The 11115-nt window shown below is 34.7% G+C and overlaps 1 protein-coding gene across 1 annotated transcript in view; it reads right to left on the bottom strand.

Moving 5' to 3' along the window:
- The window catches only part of LOC116723457 (heat shock 70 kDa protein 12A-like), a 131278-nt gene that overhangs the window by 84944 nt on the left and 35219 nt on the right, over positions 1-11115 (bottom strand). The window lies entirely within an intron of this gene.

The following is an 11115-nucleotide window of genomic DNA, read 5'->3' as shown; positions in this document are numbered from 1 at the left end:
ACAAACAATCTTTATTTCAAGTGAAAGACTGTGCTTAAAACAATTCATTAATTGTTCTTTTTTAGATATTGACGTTTTTTAATAATTCAGTAATTTTAAGTGAAATAAAACCATCTGTGGGATGAAATAGTTTTAATATATTTATTTTTATTGCTATAATTCTCCACTGTTGCAGATTGTCTGAGCTATTAACTCATACCATGTTATTCACACGCAATTATTAACAGAAAAAGATACATTTGCTTATGCTGTTTGCTTATGTAATTTCACATTATTATTATTATTATTATTATTATTATTATTATTATTATTATTATTATTATTATTATTATTATTATTATTATAGCTTCAGTCTTCCACTATTATTTGTTATATTCTGTGTAATAAAATCTGAATCATGCATTTTAATGCCGTCTCTGTTCCAGTTCATGTCTGATATGCACCAACTAAAGGCTTATAAAAAAAATTCTTGAAGAAATTGATAACTCTTTTAATCCTATTTAATGCTTAACAGAAAATATTTTCTCTGAATGTTATCAGTCTGTTGCGTAGTAGCATCCAAACATGTCTATATCACCTGCCAAGAATTATAAGAATGATAATTTCCCAAAAAACATGTTCCCCTTACATAAAGGTGAACAAAGTCTGAACTTTGTCTTTAACCTGAATCAAAAACCTAAACTGACTCAAAAGCGGTGTTCCTGACTGCCATCTGCAAAAATCTAGCTGGCAAGTCCCCAGATGTGATCAAATTTACAGTAAGATCTGACAAGTACCTTACCCCAACACTTTCCAGTTTTAAATAATTGCTTAACAAGACTCTAGTAATATATTAGCTCTACACTGACAGGGATGCAATCCTCTTTCTTCTAAAAAAAATAGACACAGATCCTTTACTAATTGAGTGAGCTATTTCTTTGCATATTAAATCCTTGCACTTCCTTCCCATCAGGACATTTTAGAATAGTTAGTTAGTTGAAAAACTTCCAGATGATAAAGCTTGATAATAAAAAGGTGAACATTGAATTTTAAAGTCTAGACATCAGTTATTGTTCATAAATGCCTACCCGTTAAGGGTTAAAATATTAAATATTAAAATAACAATAGATGAAGGAATAAGTCCAGCATTGATGTTTTTTCAACAGCAAGATACTACACACGCGCCCGCTTCGGATGTCATCAACCGAGGCACAGGAGGGACTGCCTGAAGCCATTCAATGGAGCTGATAACCACTAATAACGGCCGTTCCATGGGGTTGATAACATCCAAAGCGAGTGACACAGGTATGGAATAAACTAACAACTTCTCTCTGCAAAATACAAGAGCTTATTAACAAAAATAATTCAACCCTGCAGTTAACATACTGAAATCAACAAACTCTCTAAGCTAATAACACTCAAATAACACTCAAAGTAAAAGATTAAAGACCGACAATTTAGTGTGTTGTCCTTCAAAATGGCGGCTTAATCAATATATGTAGAAGCTAATGTTTTGTTGTTTTATGCACTCTTTTAAATCCATCTACTTTAAACCGTTAACAGCAAGAATAATTATTTATGAATGCCAGCAGTTTAGTAAATAGTTGCACAAATAGTTGTGCAACTGCTGACAGTTGCACAACTATTTACTAGCATGAATAGAGGGAAGCTATATTTTGGAATAGATGAGCATGGGCTACCTTTATCCTCAATACCTACTTTTGAAAAAACAGACATTTAGCATATTTAGGACAATTTTATATAGCTTAGCAGCACAAAGAAAAGAAGGAAAAACTGTAGCAAACTCTTATTGCATGAATGAAATGACTGTCAGTCATGCACTGACAGTAGACTGTGTAAATAAGAGGAGTGGTCTCAGGCTGTCTCCCTGACATCATCCTCATACACAGTGGGATGACTAGGACAACAACTGAAAGTGGATCGTGCAATGCATTGAGGAATTAGTAGTTCTTATGCCAGTCTATTTGCTCCTGTAATTCAGACCTTCATGGCTGCAGGCCAAACATTTGCATGCAACTCAGTTTCTGGACCTAGTATGTTTGATATATACAACATAACAGATGCCATCAACATTGGTCCTTCCGAACATGATTTTAATTCTTTTAAATTATTACTCAGTTACTTTCAAATCTTATCTTGAATCATGTGTTACCTAATCTGTTAGCTTATGAGTTACTAAAACTGATAATATAATATTATATAAAACTTTCCATGGGTTAGTGCGTCATCAACATGTTATGTAAGTGTAATCAAACTTTTTAAATCGGTAGCAGTAAAATACTAAAACAGAAATCTCGTGACAAGAATAAGGATTTCCCAAAATATATGCTTCCCTGAAGATAAAAGTGAGCAAAGTCTCCTTAGAGTACAAATTATATAATTTAGACAATGTATTTTTTTCACAAAGCGATTAAGCAGCTTTTATCTTCTACAAAAAGAAAAGAAAAAATGTTGTCCTACTTTAAAATCCATATGTATACTTTGATGTGTGTCAGTTAAAACAAACTGCAGATTAGCTCCTGTTGTTTGTGTTCCATTCTGTTAGCTTGCATTAAGTGTTTACTATAAAGTTTGAAAGGAAAAGGTAGAACTTATAATTTTTTTGTTTTATGTTAATTAATTATTCTTAATTCATTAAGTTACATCTTTAACCAATTGATTTTAACAGTTTTCAGGGTTACAAATAAAATAACATATACTTTGAATAAGTTCAAAATCAAACAATAATTGTTTGATTATTATTATTATAAAGATTACTTTATGTCCTGTGAACATCACCATCTGAATTAGGTGCAACTACAAGGAAACGTTTTTAGTTTCAAGGACAATATTTAATTTGGTGCAACTTTAAAAACATGAATGGAGGAACTGCTGTTGCAAAATGGTCTGACTTTGAGTAATGATGATTGGCAGCTTTATCAAAGGCACAATGGATATAGTTGTGGGAAATATCTCTCGACTAAGCGAGCTAAGTGTACCTCTTTGGCCTGCATTGTGCTGCTGTTGTCCTTCTGTAACCCTTGACTCAGTAAGTAATTGGATAACTCAAAAGTTATACATAAGATGGTAGGTTTGACAGGATTGCAATAGGAACCAAGGTGAGTGCAAAATGGCAGGAAATAAGCAAACAAAGTTATTATAAAACATCCTAGCCAAGATGACCTATCAATATGGACATGGCAACAGACAGCCATGCGGTTTCTCAACCACATGCTCCCATCTACTGTACAAGATGATTCATTATTAAGTTCAGCAAGATGTGTCTACAGCCTACCTCTTTCATTTTCAAAGTGCAGCAGACAGTGAAATCGGAATTAACCCTTTCATGCATTGCGGTCACTGCATTGTACAGCTATCTAAAAGCCATTTTCTTGTGTTTCTTGTCAAATTTCATATTACAAACGCAGACACACCACTGAAGTGGGCAATGATATGTATGATGTGAGACATACACGTCGTGCAATACACTATCAACTGCTGGCCATCCACTGCAAGTGCAGAGAAAATTTTTGTTAAATTTAATATGGCGGACAGATGAAAAACAACTCCAGTCCTTTCTTCTTCTACTCTGGAAACTCTTGGAGGTAAAACTAATATTGTGACATCAAGTAATCCCTAAACCTACTACTAATGTATTTTACAAATAACAGGTGATTTAAGTGACTTTGAATGTGGCATGGTTGTTGGTGCCAGAAAGACTGGTCTGAGTATTTCAGAAACTGCTGATCTACTGGGATTTTCATGCACGACCATCTCTAGGGTATACATATGTAACCGATATCTTCACTAACAGTTAGGCTGAGAAATCTGGATTTCAGACCAATGCTGTACTTACAATTAGTCTTTTTGCCAAGTTCAAAAAGGAGGCTAGTAAGCACAAGCAACCATGTTGTCAAAAAAACAACAACAAACAAACAAACAAAAAAAAAAAAACGAACACACTGTTTAATACAAAATTAAATAAAATATTATTGCACATTTTTTTCTGACAGAAAGTGTCCACTGTTATTACATCAGGTGTGTTTTCTTTTAGCCCAGATTTTGGTAACACTTTATTTGACGGGTTGTGAATAAATTTATTATAAAAGTATTACTGATTAAACTTTAGCTGTAATAACATAAAGCTACATAATTTTTAAAGTTTAATCAATGTCAGATCATGATTTCTTGGTTAATGTCAAGTTGTCATAACAAAGACATTTTGAATAATGTCATCATTGTATTAAAATTGTCATGATTTACCGAATGACACTTTATGACAACAGTCATAAATATTCATGAAAACTTACTCATGTTCATGACAGGTGTTATGTCATGTTTATGACGTGTCATGACAGTCTTATTCATAACCCATCAAATAAAGTGTTACCCTGATTTCTTATTGCTCAGTTCCTATATTTAGTTCAGTATTTGAAATTTAAGTCAGTCAATCAAGTCTCCGTAAATTTCAATGGCCATGTGTTTCTAAACCTAAACCTAAAATAATATCTTAATCCAGTGCAAGGCAGGTTGTGGATCCATCAGTCCCAGGGCTTGGTTGAAACTTGGAACTCTTTTTGAACTTGAAACGTCAAATTAAGTTAGCTTTCTTTTTCAACTAAGTTGTAAGAGATTTTTCGTAATTATTTTTACAAGGAATAAAGCATTTTTTTTTCAAAGAATCAAATCGTAAGTATGTGCCAGAATCAAACCACCTGTTACCACCCATGACCTTTGTTGGAAATGTTTGGTTTTGGAACCTAGAAGGCCAATACACTCAATATTGAAAACAGTACCGTAATTACCAACATTACAGATTTATATTCAGAAAGTCAACAAATACAAAAATAGGAGAGACTTTATTTTCAATTAGAATACAAGGGAACATGTTTAGCTCTCAGGAATACTTGCCATAATTCACATAAAACACAAACATTGAAGTGCAAAAACATTACTGGATTATCAAATGTACTTTATAGATATTTGCAGTTTGATTCTACTGTTTACAATCTGTGCCTTGTCTGCAGATAGAGAATAAAGTAACCATTATTTCACCAGTTTATACAGGTGTGCAAGTACATTATTTGCGTCTACATATTTTATTTATATGCAAGCATAAATAATGAGTGGAAGCAGGAGCAAACTTGTAAAATTCCTATTGTTATTGATATATTTTTATATGCTATTAGAAAAAAACTGATAGTTATTGAGCACTAAATGGAGTTAACAAGTAAAACGTTTTGCGTAATTTTGATCCACACCCAAACACATCTTAAGGTCCTTGTAAAAATACAAGCTGTTTTCAAAAGAGTATTTGGTTTTGCAGAAACCCAGAAATAATATTCAAATGAGATGCATTTCTTTAATCAAATCTCTTTAAGCAGCTAGAGAATGTTGCACCAATATTTCCTTTTTAAAGCGCTTTTTAACCTAAAAATGTAATTATCATAAATATTTTGCATTTGTTTTTTTGTTTTGTTATACCATGATGCATGCATAAAATGTTTGTTTCCCTCTGATAAGTTCATATTGTTAAATTTTCATGCAAAAGAACAAGCAAACAAACAAACAAACAAACAAAAAAAGACACAGAAACAAAGAAGTGTTTTTACTCTGAAGAAAACACTTCTTTGAGTTTGAGGAAGTGGCTGTATGCCAAAATAGCTACAGCCTTACAAATATCATTTTAATGGTACCCACAGTGCCCTCATTGGTACCCCTGTTTAAATTAAAGAGCAAACAATTTAAAAAAAGACAAAAAAATGTATTTTAAAGTAAGTTAATAAAATAGTACATAATACTATGGGTATGCTATGTAATGGAAATGGGTCACTCAGGTTTTTGAAGTTTTGTTAGACTTTTCATTTTTTTTTTCAATACATCTGAAATTTCTCGGGAGTATGTGCCAAGCATCCATCCCAGGCTTGTGATGTTTCCAGTCAGGTTGAAGAGGAGGATTATTTAAAGCCAACAACTGACCCAACCACTTGCATTCAGATAGTAAATCTTCCATCAAGTCTTCAGGTTTTACATCTGTGTATGTCTGGTCAGAAATCTATGAATGAGAAAATATTTACCTTTGTGTTTAAGTTGAGCAAAAATGGATCATCAGTAAATGTTTTCCATCAGAAAAATGCAAAGTTTAGAAATCTGGTATATTTTAACATTAAACAGTATAATGTTCTTAACAAACCTTTGAAAAGTGTTCCTCTATCCTATTGTAGTAGAGAGCTTGCTGAAGATCCTGAACAGCAGACTGCTTGTGCTGTATCACCTGAAATAAGAAATGCTTTACAGCGGAAACTTTACAACCCAACAGTTTTCAGACATTGTACCTTTTGAGAATCTTCATTGCTGTGTTTTCCTAGGCCAATAAAAGCATCAATTTGGTCACTCAGTTTTGTCACTTCCTCCTGTGCCTCTTTAAAAGCCTCCTGCAACAGAATTTATTTTTAATAGTTGAAATAAAAAAACTGCCTTGATCTATTTTTTTTCTTAGGAGCTCTAAAACATTCAGAGGTGAGCAGTTGTTAAATTGTTTTTTTTTTTTTTTTGTTAATATCAAGACATCCACCTATCAAAGGCAAATTTAAAGAAACATAAAACCTGGCAAAGCTTTATCAACTTTGTGGTAGGTAAAAAAAAATTCTCCACCAGCCACTGTGGCTAAGACTAGTTTGAAGCCTTTTCTGTTATTTTTGTCTGTAAAAATGGCCACAAACAAAATTTACAATTTAATTTAGCTTACCCTGTAACTTAAGGATGTCAACAGATGTTTCATTTCACATTCATTCAGTTTGTACACATATTTCTTCTGCAAACCATCACCAGGACTTTGAGCTGGCATTCTTTTATTGTCCACAATCAACCATTCAATACTGTACCTTTATGCTTTCTTTGACAATCTGTGGTGTTTTTTTGTGTGACTTCAACAGCCTTTTAATTTTAGGCCAGCGGCACCTCAGGTCGTCATACAACTCTTTAAGTCTGGTTTTAGAAACTGGATTGTTTAGGCTCTCAGTTTTTCCTGTCTTTATTGAAAGAGCAACCTCATTTGCTACTCTGTACAAACAGACAACAAATTATTAAACCTTTAGGTAAGCCAACTCTTCTATATTTTATTATTCTTGCTTAATTTTATAAATGTCCATACTTGTCTTTTAAGGATTTCAAATCCTCTTCTTGCTTCTCTATCACTTTCCTGTGGGTTAAAATAAGGTGTATGTTAATAAAATAAATCACACATTGATTGACAGTAATTAAATCCATGTCAATAACAAGAACAAAAGAGCAATATTGTGTAAAATTTAAAAAGTTGCTTTTAGAAACTCTCCTCTTGCGGGCACAAGAATAGAAGTTGCATAACTTGCAAGGAAACTGAAGCACAGGAGTTGATGGAGGAACAACACAAGAACACAAGAAAAAAACTAGAAGCAAAAACTATGTGATGTGTAAGAGCATATATACATATACCAGGGGTAATCAAGAGAGCAAGGAACAGCTGGGACTAATTCCTAAAGGAATGAATACAGATTCAACCTTGTTTGTGTTGCTCATGTCAGTTGCACTCACATTAATAATACTCCAATAAATAAACTGATCTGACTTGTTTCAGCTGAAACATGTGTGTATCAGTTTTTTCATTTGTAGAGATCATCAAAATAGTGAATATGTTCTAAATTCACTGTTAAAGAAAGCTGATCTCTGACTTGTTTGATCCAATACTTCTTTTACAGCTCACAAAAAGTACAACGCTTAGAAAGAAGTCAAAAATGATTCTTTGATTTTTAAAATGATACAAATGAAGATAGATTATAATAAGTTAACCATGAAGTAGATGGGGATAGAAATCCAGAAAATCCAGAAAAATACTTACCTCAAATGTTCGTTCTCATTTTTTAGAGAATCAATTTTTCCGTCCCGTCTGTGGTAAGATTTTAAACACATTATATGTTAATTATTATATGTTAATCAGGTTGTTATTTTTCAAATTTTAGCATGCACACCAGTAAATGCCAATCTAAGCAGAGTCATAGAAACAAAGCCTACCTTTTCTGAATTACGGGTTTAACTTGTAAGCAAATACAAAAGCTGGTCTAGTCTGCTTCTAAAATTCTTTTTACATTTTCCACTCTGCCATCATTTATTGGACAGTGATGAAGCCAGAAGCCAAAAGTATTTTCTTTTTATTTAATACATTTTAAGAAAGATAGTCACGGCCCAATGTATTCACTAATTCATTTCACTTATGAACTTCTTTTATAAAAAAACTTTCATAAAAGAGGTGGTTATGGTGGGATGTTGCTTTGGACATTTGGAACAATGTTGTAAAGACAGATGTGTATTATTAATGTATTATTTTCCATTAAAAAAAACAGTACCAAAACAAGAAAATTCTCCAGGCTTTTGGTGTTGTTGAAATACTTAGACAGCCACCACACCATCTTTGTTCACCAAATTTGAACATGGTGGAATTAATTGTGTGGATTTTATTTTATTTTTTTACACTTTATGGTCAGTAAAAATATATATATATATATTAGGACCTATTAAAGGCCAGCAAACAGTCATTATGCTCTGATATAATTAAATGTATATGATCTAACCATTACTATGTCCACAAATGCAATTAATCAGTTTGTTATAATTGAGTTTCAGAAGTGATTTGTTTGTTTTTTCTTTGAGTAGCCAAAAAAAGCTTACTTTGCGTCCGAAGCCATCTTCCGAAAATTCCTGTGAAAAAATAAAACAACTGTTCAAGATATAAAAAAAAAAAAAATTCCCTTCTCACCCACCGCGGGTGGTTCTTATCCTCTGAGCTCGGGTCCTCTACCAGAGGCCTGGGAGCTTGAGGGTTCTGCGCAGTATCTTGGCTGTGCCAAGGACTGCACATTTCTGGACTGAGATGTCTGATGTTGTTCCTGGGATCTGTTGTAGCCATTGGTCCAGTTTGGGGGTGACTGGCCCGAGGGCCCCGATGACCACAGGCACCACTGTGGTCTTCACCTTCCAGGCCCTCTCCAGTTCCTCCCTGAGGCCCTGGTATTTCTCTTAGTTTCTCGTGCTCCTTTTTCCTGATGTTGCAGTCGCTTGGTATTGCTACATCTACCACAACGGCTTTCCTCTGTTGTTTATCCACTATGACAATGTCTGGTTGGTTCGCCATTACCATTTTGTCTGTCTGGATCTGGAAGTCCCACAGGATCTTAGCTCTGGAATTCTCCGCCACTTTTGGGGGTGTTTCCCTCTTTGATCTCGGGGTTTCCAGTCCATATTCTGCACAGATGTTTCTGTACACTATGCCTGCAACTTGGTTATGTCGTTCCATGTACGCTTTCCCTGCCAGTATCTTGCACCCTGCACCCCACAATCCATTGCTCTGGTGTTTAGGGCCTGTTCCTGGGCGGCCAGGATGAGGGCCTCTCTCCCCCTCATCCTCACCCCCTCATCTATCTATATATATATATATATATATATATATATATATATATATATATATGCAGTACAGACCAAAAGTTTGGACACACCTTCTAATTCAATGGGTTTTCTTTATTTTCATGACTATTTATAAGGCAAGAAATCCCACTTATTAACCTGACAGGGCACACCTATGAAGTGAAAACCATTTCAGGTGACTACCTCTTGAAGCTCATCAAGAAAATGCAGAGTGTGTGCAAAGCAGTAATCACAGCAAAAGGTTGCTACTTTGAAGAAACTAGAATAGAATAGAATAGAATAGAATTACTTTATTCATCCCAGCAGGGAAATTATTTCGCAGTTACAGCAGCATAGAGACAAGACACACAACAACCACCACTGAGTAGCAATATAGACAAGATAAAATAAGAATAAAATATGACATGCTGTCAATATAAAAAGCAGCTTAGAGCAGTCCTTGAAAGGATTCAAAATGCAGAACAGAATGTATATGTAAATATATGTACAGCAAGTGTGCCACAGTGCAGTTGTGCGAAATTGGACTGATTAGTGCAGAACAATGATTTAGCTTTTATTGTACAGTGAGATGGCATGTGGCAGGAAGGATTTCCTGTATCTGTCCCTACGACAGCGGAGCTGGAGCAGCCTATGTGAGAAGGTGCTCCGCTGTCTGTCCACTATGTTGTGGAGAGGGTGCTGTTTATTGTCCATAATAGACAGAACCTTCTTCAGTGTCCTCCTCTCCACCACAGTTTCCAGGGACTCCAGCCTTAGTCCCAGTACAGAGCCAGCTTTCCTGATGATTTTGTCTAGTCTATTAGAGTCGCTGGCTCTGATGCTGCTTCCCCAACACACAGCAGCATAAGGGGTATTTTCAGTTGTTTTACACTTTTTTGTTTAGTGCATATTTCCACATGTGTTATTCATAGTTTTGATGCCTTCAGTGTGAATCTACAATGTCAATAATCATGAAAATAAAGGAAACTCATTGAATTAAAAGGTGTGTCCAAACGTTTGGTCTGTACTGTATATATATATATATATATATATATATATATATATATATATATATATATATATATATATATATATATATATATATATATAACTACTGACAAAATCCCAAAAGTTATTATTTATTTGCAGAAAATGAGAAATGTTCAAAGAAACAAAAAAGATGCAGTGCTTTCAGACCTCAAATAATGCACAGAAAACAAGTTCATAATCATTTAGAAACAACAATACTGTCTATATTTGGTGGAATAACTATGAGGCCTTCAATATGGTTCAGTGCAGTGGTCTCTAAATTATTGGACCAGCTCTACACCCTCAGCAGGATCCTAGAGCAGGGGTGTCAAACTCCAGTCCCCAAGGGCCGTTGTCCTGCAACTTTTAGATGTGCCTCTGCTATGTGAACCTGATTAGAATAATTAGGTCATTAGCAAGGCTATGGAGAACTGATCTACACAAGGAGGAGGTAATTAAGCCATTTCATTCTAGTGGCACATCTAAAAACTGCAGGACAGCAGCCCTCGAGGACTGGAGTTTGAGACCTGTGTCCTAAAGCAGTGGTCCCCAACCTTTTTAGTCGCGCGGACCGGTCAGCCCTTCGCAATTTTGCTGGGGACCGGGGGGGGGGGGGGGTGGGGTCTAACCCCCTTGTTTTTTGCGGGTGTTACGTTCCAAAAAGAACCCGTG

This window comes from Xiphophorus hellerii, chromosome 7 (genome assembly GCF_003331165.1).
Source record: "Xiphophorus hellerii strain 12219 chromosome 7, Xiphophorus_hellerii-4.1, whole genome shotgun sequence".
NCBI classification, from domain to species: domain Eukaryota; kingdom Metazoa; phylum Chordata; class Actinopteri; order Cyprinodontiformes; family Poeciliidae; genus Xiphophorus; species Xiphophorus hellerii.
Note: the sequence above shows the minus strand (reverse complement) of the source record. Positions and strands in the feature narration are given on the sequence as shown.